At 40.9% G+C, this 15,376-nt stretch overlaps 1 pseudogene; it reads left to right on the forward strand.

Annotated features, from left to right (window-relative positions):
• Window positions 1-4,457: 4,457 nt before the first annotated feature.
• LOC118453496 (scavenger receptor cysteine-rich type 1 protein M130-like) overlaps window positions 4,458-15,376 on the forward strand; it is a 78,577-nt pseudogene continuing 67,658 nt past the window's right edge.

A 15,376-nucleotide genomic window follows, 5' to 3' on the forward strand; every position in this document is an offset into this window, starting at 1 on the left:
TCCTGTGACCTCAGATTAACCGGGAAGGTATAAATACAGGAAGTAAAACTATATTTTCTCCATTTGTTCCTGGAACACAGGTAAGTGAGTTCAGACTACACAGATTAACAGTTAAAATAAATAACATGTTAACTTAACACACTTGTCAGAATTGATTTAAACAAAGATGTTATGTTATATAATCTGTAAAAGTGCAAAACATAAACAAATCCGGGATAGTAGATTTTTGTCTATTACAGAATACATCTGAAATATGGTTAAATCAAAACAAGAATGTTAACTAAGACTATGGACAAATGGGGTTCTCACCCACTTTGTCACATATTAATCATGATTAATTATTACAGCAGTGAATTTGAACTCTGTTTCAAATAATGAGCTTAAGTAAAGATTTAAGTTGCAGTTATTTATTTCTTCTTATATCTTCACTCAAAGACAAGTATCTTTTACAGTGTGTATATATAAATGTGTACTATACAGGACACAAATATTGTTCTTTTAATATCTTTGCATTACTAAATTTGGCTCAGTGCTTACATATATGAAAATGTACGAGATGTGAAAACTGTTTCTGATAGAATGAAGAGTAGACTGATATATTAAATATTCCTTTATTGGGTGAGAAAATCAGACCATGTCATAACTGCTTTAAGTCATACAGAATAGATAACAGAGCCTTAAACAGGCTGACTTCTGTTAAATGGGTCAAACTGGGCAGAAAGTCTACAAACACATAACATCCTTATAGAACATGATGTAACACTATAGATCATCTTACCTCAGAATATATAAAACATATAAACAATTACAGCAATATGATGCAACAAACACAGCAGTGCTACTAATCCAAAATACTCAAAGCTTCATAGAACTGAAACAAACATTTATTTTTAGCTCCATTCTGCTGCTGATACATACTTTAGGTTTCTGAACATTAAACTTGTTGCTGCCTTTCATAGTGTGTAACTTGAAGGCCCTGAGTACTTTCTCCCACACTGAAAACACTGGGATGATAAAAATTATTTGAACATTACCTAATAAGACTGATTCAGGACAGACAATTAGTTATGTTAAACTTTTCTAGCAGTCCTTCACAAACAGGGAACCGTCTGTCTATTCTCTCCATCTGTCAGCTGCTGCTGGCTCTTCCTCCTCCTCTTCCTCACACACTGCTGAGTTTGTCCTGGTGGATCATCAGGGGTGCAAAGCTTCACAGATGATGTGCAGCAGTGGGTCCCTCAGTCTGTCCTCACTCTGGACACTTGCAGTTGTCACACATGGAAATCAAATGTGTGATAAGCTTCAAATGTGACCTTGAAGGATGCAGACCCTGAATTAGGCTGTATCCTTCAGCGACGCAACAAAGGTTGTCCCAATGTGAAGGCTGCTCCAAATGTGGCCGACAAATACGTCCTTCATTTCCCTGAATTTGAAGGAAGAGTCGGGTGTATCCTTCATGGCCCAACCTATCCCAGAATTCATCGCACGGCCCAGCCAATTCCATTTTCCAACAATGGCGGCAGCGACTTACTTTTAATATTACTCTTATTACTCTTTCTGGTTCACAAAATAAACTTTAAAATTATATTTAGGCAATGATGTAGGTGTGTAAACTTCAAATATCTGCTCAGTTTATCAAGACATCACATATTTGCTAAAGTGTTCCATCGTTTTCGGAGACGTCTGTTACCCACCAGCTCGATAACTAGCTGGGATTTTAAGGCTCACTAGAGCCGTTGAGAACAGCAGACGCCTGGCACATCGTTGTCAACCCCCCCGTAGTCTTTCGCTGATTAGGTTAAACGTGATATACAAGTCATTTAGATAACTTAAAAAGGTTATCGTTTGGCTTTTTCTCATTGTTTTATTTGTCCCTGAGTAAATCTGTTTGGCTGAGATTAAAGTTAGTTTAGATTAAATAAAACTTTATTAATCCTCCGGGGTTTTCACACAGCTGAATAAATGTCAAACAGAAAACTGATTAAACAGAAGTGTGAAATGGTCGAGAATTTACTCCAGTGTCCTGTTATATTTTAGATAGCAACGAGCAGACGGCTGAGTTTGTTAAACTCAACTGAGACAGCTGGTGACGCAAATCTGAGGGCTAGACCGTCCAGTTTTACAGCCTCTCACTTCTTGCCTTCTCGGTCTGCAAAGGGCCCAGCCCACTTCGACCGCAAAGGCTGGGTTCTCTGAAGGATGCGGCTGAGGTTTTGGGACACAGTCAGTCTCTGTACTGCACTGTACGGCTGCTTCCTTGTGCTCTATGTTGAGGAGGAGCTGGCTTGGCCCTGGCTTATCGAAGAATTAAGGAAGCGGAACCGGCTGTTCAAACCCCCACAAGGCTGCCCGCTGGGATTGAAATGATGGGACGAGGCGTGAGTTTCTCAAAATGGGCTCGTTGAGTGCAGCATGGAGAAGATCTTGGAGAACGCACGGCTGCCGTGAATAATCAGAACAAGACTTCTGAGTGAAAAACTGGATTACATCTGGAGGGGCTAGCTCGAATAACACCTTTGAGCGCAAATTTGATCACATCTTGGGGAAGTGCACTGCAGTCGTGAGAACGTAAGTTTGGATAACATCATAGAAAGCTCACGGCTCTCCAACGGGAGATTGAGAGACCAGTGTTGGACTGTTAGAACAGCTTTGAAATTCATGAGTTGTTCGCACTAAAGTAAAAACCACCATCACTTCATGCGGAGACCCCTTTGGCGCCAGCTGCGCCCTCGAGGCTGGAGCTGAACAAAACACCCTGATAATGACTGTGTTTAGACTGTTCCCCCCATTCCATGCAAGGCCACCTGGGTTGGCTGGAAGACTGTTTACTTAGCCTGGCGGGGCGAAGGACACTGTCTCAGCTGAACTCTGGACACACACTTCGATGCTTGTGCCCTACCGGGGAAGATGGCAGTCGACTGGACCAGCGCAGACATGCTGCAGGACCGGATGCGCTGTCTACACCGGCTCTCTCTTACCCTTTACCCGCCCCTGTTAGCTTGTCTTGTGTTTCTATGGTGTATTGATAGTCATGTGCTTTTTGTGCTGACGTGTTTTTTTCTGTTATCAAACTGTTCTCCCACTAGGAGCTCAGTCTGAGTGGAGTTTTTTTTCTCCTCCTCTTACCTCATGTTATGTATTTTCGTTGTTTCCTATCAGCCTACCTTTCTGACATGTCTCCCCAATGTGATGTTTGTGTAAAGTTGGTCAGAAGGTTCCTTTGTAAGTGCGCATGCGCCATTAGTGTGCTGCCTGCTGTAACCCTAATTTCCTTCGGGATTAATAAAATATTCTGATTCTGATTCTTTTGTTTAGACCAGCTTCTAGGTAGAGATTTATTTTGATGATGTTATTTGATTAACCATCTGCATTAGTTGAAGTATTTAAATGGCTGTTTCTTTAGCCGAGCTAGTGGGCCCGCCCTGCAGCCACGCTTTTGCCTCCTTTGTTTACATTTCCTCTTTGTCTTGCCGCTGGGAAGAACCAACCACGGAGACCCTGGAGCTCTTCTTATTTCCTCCGGAATGCCGTGAAAGTGGTGGTAGTCTGACGTAATGCTCCTTGCACAGCGTAATCCCAAACTCAGAAGGTCCTGACGACTAAGTGGACTCTACTCGATGTATAATAATAAAAAACACACACATCCACACAGATACACGTAGAAAAAGTAAAAAACAAAACACCGAACGTGAGGAGCAGCGAGCCGCTGCGTCTGTACGCGCCGCCATCTTCTCTCTTTAAAAGAAGGCAAGTGCAATTCTTGATGAAGACTCTGATTTGGAGTATCAACTCCCACCTCATCAGCGATGTGCATGTCACCTGCTAAACCTTGTGGCAACAACTGATGCTGCCCTAGCAGAGAGCTCTCCAGTGCAACCTTCGCAAAATGCCAGGCCATTTGGAACAAAACTGGCCAATCTCATTTGGCTAATGAAGTGGTAGAGGAAACGTGTGAGCTACAGATCATTCATCCCAATGCAACACGGTGGAATTCAACCTACCTTGCCATTGAAAGGATAATACGCATCATTGATGAGAAGGGGGAAGATGCCATCAGGAGCATTTGTGAGGAGTTCAAGGTGAAAATGTGAGTAAAATTGGACACCTACCAATATCGTTGCAAATTTTGTGAATTTTCCTTAATGGATGGTTAAAAACGTGAGCAGACTCTTAATATTAAATCAGAAGATCCCTATTATAGTCATGGTGGGTTTTGTTGTTGTGTCTTACAGGTTGAGTCCTGCAGAAGTTGCATTCCTAAGGGAGTACTGTACCACCATGAAGCCGCTGGTGAAAGCTTCAGACATCCTTCAGTCCGAGTCCACTTCATTATGGGATGGCTCCTGCCAGTAATCCAACAACTACTGTCCAAACTTAGCAGGCTGGAGACATCAAGCAAGACATGTATGCCACTCATCTGAGCCCTGCAAAATGGCCTTCAAAAGCGTTTTGGACCGATGATGGAGGATCCAGAGTTGGCTGCAGCTGCAGTCCTCTTACCCAAGTTCAAGTCTTCCTGGACTGACAGAGCAGATGTAATAGAAGCTGGTAAGGATTCATGTGATCCCATTTTTGTGTATTTTTACATTTGAACACATGCTTGGAAGTTATTGATGGTCTGTCCTGAATACTAAACAATTCTTTTTAAGAATTTGCCGATTTTAAATTTGTGTTCAAGAATAATCACTGAAATTTAAATAACAAAATTGTGTTATCTACTTGCAATTACAGCCTTGACAAACATCAAACAACATCTTGAAACGACGGAGCATGAGATTCAGGATAAGCAAAGAGAGTCATCTGATGAAGATGAATTCTTCTCCAGACCAATCTCCAGAAGTGCAATTGAGCTTGATGGTTATCTTGCTTTTGCCACAGACACCATGGAGCTGCTGCACTCCTTCTCAGCCATCAAAAACCTCTCTCTTAAACTGAACACAGCTCTGCCTGCTTCTGCTGCGCGTGAACGACTTTTTAGCTGTGCTGGTCTACTCTTCACAGCCAAACAAAGTCAGATAGCCTCTGTTAATTTAGAAAACCAGCTCTTGCTGAAACTGAACAAAAGGTTCAGAAAGTAAAGTGTGAAAGAAATGCTAAGAGTTTAAGACACTTACCTGACTGTTGATCAGTCTATGGGGAAAAGTTTGAATGGTTCTACACATGTTCAGAAACATTTTTGTCATTGTTTTAACAAACAAAATTCCTTCTTTTATATCTACATTTATTAACAAAACAAGTTACCTTTCTTTACCTTGTTCATCTGAGAAATGTGCTTTGAACATAAATATTTATACTGGTGAATCAAGTCGAATGCCTGCTATTGACAACAACATAAAACATCAGTCTGTTAAAAAGTGATTAATACTTAGAGTAATTTTTGAGAAGAGTACTTTGTACTTTTACTCAAGTATTTTTTTTAACACCAGTACTTTTACTTGTAATTGAGTACAATTTAACCAGTGTAACAGTACTTGTACTTGAGTGCAAATTTTGAGTACTCTTTCCACCTCTGCCAACAAGTTACTTATAGCAGTTTAAATACGAGCAATCAGTTTTTGGCAGACAATCACTTTTTGGCACAACACCGGTCCACAGCGATGACAGTGCAGGAGCCCTTCTGGATGAAGCCGGTTCGGATCGTTCCAGGATCTCTTTGGGGAACTGATCATTTACGCTGAAGTCCGTTCCTTTTATTTCCCTTCCGCGACTTTTCACCTGTTCCTTTTGTTTGAAGTGGCTGAATTTGGCCAAAATATGACTTCACCTGAAGCTCCTCCGGCAGCTTCAGGTGGGTATTGATGAAGCTTTTCACCGTAGTCTCCGCGTCTTCTCCAGCGGATTCTGGAATACCAGAAAATACAAGATTATCTCACATGCCATGAGCTTGTAGATCAATAACTGTCTCTTTTATTTTTTTAATTTTCTCTATTAAGCTGGGTAACATTTTCAGTAAGACATTTGACGGACTCCCTTAGCATGGCATTTTCAGCAGCGAGCATTTCCACCTGCTGCTGGCTGAACTCCAGGGATTTTCACAAAGATTTAAGATTTAAATTCCCGGTGTAGAATCTCCACCAAGGACAGCCTTGCACTGGACAATCGTTTGTCAATTGACTCTAGGATGTCTGCAATATCTTTGCCGGCTGGCGATGTTGTGCTGGGGGAATCTGCCAGGTGACATCTTTTCGATGACGGTGTCTCAGATTTGGCCGGGGAAGATGCACTTTGAGCCTTCTTCGTTACGAGATCCTGGAAGCACTGATCAATGTAATCTTGGAGAGCCTCTAAACTCTCCCCGTCGTTCTCCAGGGTGTTGGAGATCATTTAGACAAATTTTGTTAGTTATAAGAGAATTGATAAGTGTATTTGGTAAAATTGAAGTTTAAAAGGAATTTGTTCAATTCTAAGCTACCATTGGCATAAATTTTCCGCCAAAATCTCCAGCGTCTGATGTCAGTTAGAACATGAGTCGCTTACCTTGCCTCTGGCCCCCTCGATTTTTTTTTAATATTTCCCCTCTGAATGGAAATATCTGATCTCTCTCTGTTTGATTTTCTGTGATGTCTCCAGACTCTGTCAGGCTGCTGAATGGTTCCAGTCTGTGTTCAGGCAGACTGGAGGTGAAGTCTAACCAGAGCTGGTCCTCAGTGTGTGAAGCGGACTTTGACCAGCAGGATGCAGAGGTGGTCTGTAGGGAGCTCGGCTGTGGGCCTCCTTCGGTCCTCCAGGGTGCGCTCTATGGAGAAGTGGAGGCTCCAGTGTGGAGGCCATGAGTCTGCTCTCCTGGACTGTAGAAGCTCAGGCTCAGCTAGAAACAGCTGCTCCCCTGGCAAAGTTGTTGGACTCACCTGCTCAGGTAGAAGAGGAGCTGCAGCTTTGATGTGGTTCAGACTCACTTTATTCTTTTCCGATGACTCTCTGCTTTCTGTTAGAGCCTTTTAGGTTAGAGGGAGGAGCCAGTCGCTGTGCAGGAACAGTGGAAGTGAAATATCTTGGAGATGTGTGGATTTCTTTGGCTGGTCCTTGAAGGAAGCTGCTGTTGCCTGTGAACATCTGAACTGTGGCCTTCCAATTTTTGTAGGGAAGCAAACCCACAAAATCTTAGACAGAAGTGTGTTGTATGTGAAACCTGACTGTTTTCAGCCTGGATCTGCTATGAGGGACTGTGTGACATCAGCTTATACGATTTACAACCTGGATCTAAACCTGCTCAGGTAGGTGATACCATGTACAAGTCATCTATGCCAGATAATGTTTCCTCTGTCACTGTGACATTCATTTCTGTTGGTCACAGACTGCTGACGGAACACGCCTGTAGTAAAGTGTTTTCCACACACTTTGATTATCCCATCACATAGAGTGGGTGTGATTTCACCTTCCACATCTTTCAACTTTGGGTTTACAGACCTGCTGGCTCAGCCAATGATCTCGGTGTCCTCCACTGATGGGGTCTCCATGGCCCCACAGCAGGGGCTTCAGGTATCCAGGGGCTCTAACTTCACCATCAGCTGCTCTATCCAGCCACAGTACCCAGGGGGCTCCTTCCAGCTCACCTTTACCTCCTCCAGCACAGCATACAGCTACAGCCAGCCAGCTGTCAATCACTCTGCCCATTTCCTGGTCCCTGCTGAAGAGCCTGCGCATCAAGGAAACTACAGCTGTGTTTATCACGTCTACATTTTTTCTCATGACTTCTCCTCTGAGAGCCGCCTGCTGCCTGTCACTGTGTCAGGTGAGCTGAAGCAGAGACTCTGAAGACTGTTTACAGTTCTGAAAAGGAGTAAGTCCAAAGAACCATATCACAGATGCTACAGAAACTGGATTCCACCTAAATGACTGAGGAGCTCACTCATTTAGAAGAAGCTCACCATAGAACCATTACCCTTTTCTATTAAAGTACCCAAATGAGTTGGTTTGGTCTTAGGTGGAGGATGCCTCCTAACCATCTCCTATTTGTTTCAAGGCATTCAAGGCACATCCTTGTTTGACAATAAGTAGGACATGCTGAACTGCATCAGGGCTGCCCTTTGTTACTGTTCATAGCTTTTATATACAGAACGGTGGCCTCTAGCTTGCATTGGAGTGGTTTCCAGCTGAATGCGAAGTGGCAGGAATAAGAATCAACTCCTTTTGCTGTGTTGTTTTCTGTGTTTTTTACCAAGATTTGGATGTGGTGCCCTGCCTGGGATGATCATAATGACCCCAATATCACTGAAAAAGCACAGAGATGATGCTTTCAGGAACCATTGGAAAGTTCTACAATCACACCAATGGTTTAAGAGTTATGGTAGTTTGGTACTGTAGGTTTTAATGAGTTAAGTCTCTCAGAGTCTTGTTCATGAGTGTGAGGAGAAGGGAGCGGGAGACTGAAAGATTGAAGAAAATGGATGGATAGAAATCACTCATGTTTTAAAAGAACAAATAAAGTATTAGTTGGTGTATATGTTAACTGGTTCTGAAACAAAAACATAAGTCAGGGCAGTGTCATCCTTTAAATAGAATATTCTGAAGTAGTGGATTGAGCTGCTGTTTGTAACAATTTACAGCTAATTTGTTCATTTTAAATCAGTATTTCATATATTCCCTCAAGTAATTCTCCACCCTTTCATGGCAAATGTCCATGGCCTTTAATTGCAAAGCTCAGCTCCTCCAGTGTGAGCTGGAGACCACCAAAGATGAAATCCTAATGCCAGTTCCACTGCTTGGGTCCACCTAGAAATTCTGTCCATAAAAATTATGAACAGAGTAAGAGACAAAGAGCAGCCCTGGTGAAGTTTAAAACCCTCTGAGTTTATTGATTCTCACCTGAGTAGCAAAGCTAAATAACCAAATTCTCCAGAAGCACTTCCAACAAGATACCCGTTGAATATCCTTAAGGGAATAAATTTCCAGCATTACACGTTCAGGATAAAAACTGCAATGCTCCTCCTGAATCTGATGCTAGACTAACTAATGAGCTGTTCTATCCAGTACCCTGGCAGTGACCTTCCCAAGAAGATTGAGCAATGTGATCCCCCCCCCTTACTGGAGTACATCCCCCAGTCCCCTTAAAGATTAGAACCACCTTCCCATACTACCAATACAGAGGCCCCACCCCAGATCTCCACCCCACCCAACTATATCCTCAGTTAAATTCAACCGCACCCCACCTGCTTTATACATTGTGTAGTGCACCACTTTCCCCTTCTGAGTCAGCTGACGGTTTGCTGGAATTGCTTAGATACCGACTGAAAGTCTGGTTCCATGAACTCACCAAATTCCTCCCATATCTGAGTTCTGCTTGGTCTGGGGGTACCCATCAACTGACTCTGGATTCCCACAGGCTAAACAAGCCTAATAAGACTCCATCTTCAGTTTAATGGTTCCCTTCACCTCCAGTGTCCACTATCTGATTTGGGGATTACCACTATGACAAGCACCAACCACTGTGCTGCCACAGCTCTGTGCAGCCGCCTCAACAATGCAGGTGCAGAGTATGGTTTATTCACAGTAAATGTCCCTTGCCTCCCTAGGAATATCATCAGAGTTCTAATGGAGGTGGGAATTGAAGATATTGTAGACTGTGTATTGTAGATGAGTGCATGCTAACTATACGTTTGGGCATGCAGGTTTGCAGTAACGGGCAGTGCAACAGTTTTAGAGATACAAATAAGCTTTTCAGCAACTGACATAGTTTCTGTTTTAATTATGAGGCCCTAAAGAGGTCAGTGGATTTTATAACAGGGTAGTAAAACATGCAGTTTACATTAAATCATGTCATTAAAGTATGTTTTGATGTGATTCTGTGAGTTCCATTTCTGATATGTCTGTGAGCCCCACTTATAATTAAATGTTAATGCTTTTGCACACTTACAAATACTACTTTAAGCTGACTTCAGTCAGTGATAAATATATTTTGTACACTGCTCTGCTTTTAATAATCCTACTTGAACTATTAATTCTAAACATTTTAGAAGTAGTGAGGCAATAAATAAAACATACTTCATTAACTACTCATCTGTGTTTCTCAGTACTACACAAATAAAAAACTGGACTTCCAGTCGATAAATAAGCCAACACAGCACAATGTATAAAAAAAAACAACACAGTTACAGTGAGTTAAAAGGAGTGAGCAGAAGTAAAATTATTAAACAGTCAGGTCTAAAACCAATAAGAGCCCCAAAAGCCAACAAAAGAATTCTAAATGAAGGATTGAGAGGTGGAGAAAAACAAAAAGGAGAAAGAGGCTGAAGTAGAAGTTGAAGACATTGGAGAGTAGAGCAGTGGGCTCAGGGTGTGGTGCCAGGGGAGGCTGACCAGCTGATCTCCATCATCTAATCATGCCTCACTTGTATGAATAGGATGCTGGGATCTGACCGGGAGTTCTGTGTTGTGTGTTGAGCAGTAGAAAAGCAATCCAGAACAAAAATAAAGATCAGAACGCTGTATGTATCACTCCTTTGTGTGTTACAAAATAAGCTGAAGAATACAAAGAGACAGAAGCTGGAGCCAAGGAAGAAATCTTTGTATTCTGCTCTGATTTTGTTTTTCTATGTTCAGGATACTCGCGTTACTGATTAGTGATATTAGTGCTTTATGAATGTATTACCATTAGTATGTTTGTTAGTCTTGTATTTTAGGTTATTAGTGTCGCCTTGTAACTTGTTGTGTTTAGAGCTTCCTCTTTGTCTTTCGCAATGTCCACACGTAAATGGGTATTTTTGAAAACTGACATTTTCTGTTTTTGTTAAAAAAGAAAAAAATCTTGTCCACACGTGCAGTTTTGGAAAAATATCTCCATCCACATTTCACTAGCAGGGACCACTCCCTGTGTGAGTGTGAATAGTGCTGCGGTTTGGGGAAGGCCTTGAAGGGGATTGGCGACAGCTTTCGGGCCGGGCAGAACCCCCTGTACTAACGAGAAATAAGGGAAGAAAGGAAGAGAGGAGAGGAGAGGACAGGAGAAGAGAGGAAAGAAAAAAGGGGGGCAGGGTGGGGTATGAAAATGAGAACAGCAGGTATTGGAGAAGGGGGGCTTTTATAGCCTGAGGCCAGAGGGGGCATGAAGGAGGAGTGGTCCCGCTCCAGAAATTCAGATGATATTGCCACGTAAATGCAAAAAACTAAGTCAAACACTGTCAACAACATGCCAAATCCTAACCCTGTAGAAATGTTGGCCAATCAGAAGTCTAGAAGCCTGGGAGGGAAAGAGTAAACAGGGTTTTGTGTGGAACAAAACCTGAAGTACTTCTGAAAAGTTTTTTTTTTTTTTCTGGAAAGGCAGCTAATTTCATGTCACTTTTCAAGTTCCTTCATCATTTCAAATGTTAATAACTAAAGACAATATTTTGGTTTTTGTCTCACTGGCTCTCACTCTCACATCAAAACATATGCACACCTTTGATGTTGCGTGACAAGAGCTCCGTTTTCCTCATCCACACGTAACGCAAAAAGGGAGTTTTCAAAAATCTCCACCCTGTAGGAGTTTTAATAATATCTATTTCTATTTAATAATCTCTATGTCTATCTCTATTTAGTGATTTAAAATGCTGTGTACGTGCGGATGAAAGGCCCAAACGCACAGAAAAAGCTGTGTTTTCAAAAATACCCGTGGATGCAGCCTGAGCGGCTGTTAACCTGCCCGGTGTGTTCCCTGCCTGTTTTTTCACCTCATGAATTTGCTATTTTCAACTGACGCCAACCTCAGTGAAAGGTTTTTGTTTAGTTTTGTTTTTTTTGCTTCAGTCTGTCTCCAAGTCCTGTAATTGGTTCCTCTGAGGTAGTTGAAGACAATTAAGTTAAACGATTTCAGGTGTTCATTGGGAGTGAGCAGAAGGACAAGATTAGAAATGAGGACATAAGAGGAACAGCTCAGGTTGAGCAGTCTGGAGAACCAGAACAGCTGCTTCAGGTGCAGTAGGAGAAGAGGAGTCACCTGAGAGAGTCACATGAGTCTCAACAAATCAGAAATGTGAAATGCAGGTGGAATGCATCACATGAGGCAAAAGGTTTCAATGTAGCACTGACAATATCATGACTAAAGGAATGAATTTATGGTAGATGTGCTCCCTCCCTGTTACATAGTATAAACCAGCTGATTCCTTCTCCTCCAAAGGAAGAGGCACCAAAACCAGACACACAGCTGCAGGTAGAGGATGAACAATAACTGAAAAACAAAAAGTTCAACATCATTTCTAAGAAGTAAAAGTTAAAGTGATTAGAGTAGCAGGAGAGCTGCAGTCAAGTCCTGTTTGTCTCTAAAAGAAGACTCACCATCAGTCCATCAGGTTTCTCTCAGCAACAGTCAGAAGTGCAGCTGATCACATTTCCTGTTTCTACACAAATTTTCAGTTCACTCTGTTCGCTTCATGCTGACTCATTACAGTCACATTGGTTCTATGGAAATCTGCTCATGTTACCACAGATCTTCTATAGAAACACTGAACTGCTGTTTGAAACAGTCTCATTGTGGCAACTGTGGACTCAATCTGTGCTTTGGATTTCAGACTAACTCCAAACTTCCTGCTCTTGTTACTGTTTATTCATATCTTCCTGCTCTCATTAACATATATTCATCCCTTTCTGCTCTTAATGTTGTTCATTCATCACTTCCTGTTATCATTACTGTTTATTCATCACTTCCTGCTCTCACACTATTTATGTCCCGTAGCTCTTTCAGAATAACAGATAAGCAGAGGGAAGCTTTTATTGTGAAGCAGTGAGAGAAAACACAACGTGTTTGTCAGTGAGTGCATGCATTTTAAATAAAAATTATTTAAAAATTATTTATTTTTAGGCTCAGATTTGGCAGTTTTTTGGGACCAAAATGTCCATCACACATTGTTTAAGAACCAGTAGAAAATTGAGTGCAGAAAGAAAATATCCCAAGCAATAACTCTAAACGTTAGATAGACACATGTTAGTTCAATACTGATACTTTAAAAAAATTAAAAAAAAATAAAGTGAATTTGAACTATGATGGTTTCTTTTCTTTCGCCCTCAGAGTGCAGACATGTCTGCTGCCAGCAATCTGTGATCTGAAGAACATTGTACCCCATCAGGTAAAACACCTACTTAGCATTGCCCCCACCTGATGACAGTGATATAGTATAATGCAATTCCATATTAAATTTGTGATGAATGTGGGTTGTTGTTATTCAGCCTGGTTCTATGTGCCTCTTTTTAACTTTGAGCAGGGGCGGATCTAGCGAAATTTTCTTAGGGTGGCATGAGGGTGGCAAAGAAATCAAATAGGGTGGCAAAATCAGAGCCTTTTTATCCCAAACACATATGCAGGTGGTTACATATGGTTAAAATGATTCAAATGCAGTAAGTATACACATTTATTTTTATATAAATATAGTCTATAACTTAATTATTTTCTGTAGCCCACATAATTAAACACTTTAGTTACATAAAAAGATTTTATGTACTGTATAGTCTGTATAATAAATAAATATGTAGCCCAAAAAGTATGAAATCCAGAAAGCTACACAACAAAAATTTAAACCTAATTTTTCATGATTTGTTGGATTAACCCTCTGAGGTCGAAAATATAACCATTTTTGACACCTTTTGATTTTACATTTGTATTTCACTTTCAAATTGTTTTATTTTATTTTTTCCCCTTGCCTTGCTTGGTATCATTCATTTCAGCTCAACCTCACGTGTCTGAATTCATTGTTTTTTCATTGACATACTGTATTAATATTACTGATCTGAAAGCACACAAACAACATAAAATCCTAGTAGTATTTTTTTTATTGTAAAAACCACAGACATGTTGAGTAAATTATTTTTTATAAATTGCACATTTTGAAAATGTATGCACACATTTTGTAAACATATACAACTGTTTATCTATAAATGCAGTCAATACGCCCACCGTTTTTTTTTATTATGTACAACCTATTAAAAATTTTACTATAAATAAAATGAGAAAACAATAAGGTGTTGCAATAAGATGCCCCACAAATTATGTGTGCCAGTAAAAAGAAAAAAATGTTTGTCCACCACAAGACAGAGGAGAACAGCACAGGGATAAACCTGCAGGCCTGACAACAGGAGGTGTATCACTCCGCTGGTTTGCTACTTGGTGATAGTGTTTTCATTGCAATCTGCCTTTGTGACATTGATTAGTGCCCTCACTGACACACCACACAAATCAACGACTACACAACAGACCAACTATACACTCCACGCTAAACGTCAGAAATCTCCCACATCTAAAGGCTCTCTCTCTTTCTCACTCGCTCGCTCTGTCTCGCTCCCGTTACCGTCGCTCCCAAAACTTGCCCCTCTTCCTAAACAACCAAATTCCATGTGTTGACTTTTTAAAAAAAAATAAATTGGTTGACATGGTACATTTTTCCATTGATAGGAAAGAGGTGACTTTTTTTCCCTTTCTTTACTGTGTTTGCACTCTCCTTAGAAAACACTTAAAAAAGAAAATGAAAAACGTGACGACAGTATTTAGAAAAAAGCATGGCTTATATATATATATATATATATATATATATATATATTTACTGGCCTGTAATTAAAATGTAAAAACCAGTGATACTTTAAAGTGCAAACTTTCAACACGGGCTGAAATACTCCGCGTGGCTGCAGTTTGTTGCTATATCGGCCTTAAATCCATCATGTGATTTGGAAGTGCAGCGTGTCCGTGGACCACAGAGGGTTAATAACACTCATCTTCATTCCATTTCCAGAGTGCAACAACCAACCACCTGTGTGAAATGTGAAATTCCCATGGTGTTGTTCAAAATGTGCTCCGGCACAATCATAAGCATTGCTAGCTACTGAAAACAAGAAAAAAGCCATCCCGCTATGGGCCGAACTATTTGTTAATGGCAGAGGCAGGGAAAACTACACAGCAAATTCAAAAGTGTTAAATGTTTTGGTGTTAGTAGTCTTACAGTTAATTTTACTCTAAGTAGAGTCACATTATTTTAATGTAACTCTAAGGTGTAAAATGACAGTAGTTAAAATCGAGTGTTAAAAATGAGTGTTTCTATTTCAAATCTGGAGGTGTTACAATGGAAACATTAACTCTTGACCTCTTAACTCTGAACTCCTACAGGGGCTATGACACTAATAGAGTAAATTCACAGACTCCGCCCCCAGCACGGCTCCAATCGAAGCTGAAGTGAAGCCGTTTCAGAACATTTTGCTCTACATATTTGAGTTGTTTGCCATGCTTGGTAAGTCATTTTTTCAAAGATTGTTTCAATTATTATTATTAGCTTTTACTCCTGTGGCTCTTTGGAGTTGAGACAAAGCTGTGTGAAAGGCATTAGCCATGTTGCTCGCTGATAGCATAATATTCTGTTTTAGCTAGCTGAAAGGTATTGTTTGCGGGAAAATACCACAGCCTTGAAAAAAAGCTTGCATG

This window comes from Neolamprologus brichardi, chromosome 7 (assembly GCF_056152115.1).
Source record: "Neolamprologus brichardi isolate AB-2024 chromosome 7, ASM5615211v1, whole genome shotgun sequence".
Lineage (NCBI taxonomy): Eukaryota > Metazoa > Chordata > Actinopteri > Cichliformes > Cichlidae > Neolamprologus > Neolamprologus brichardi.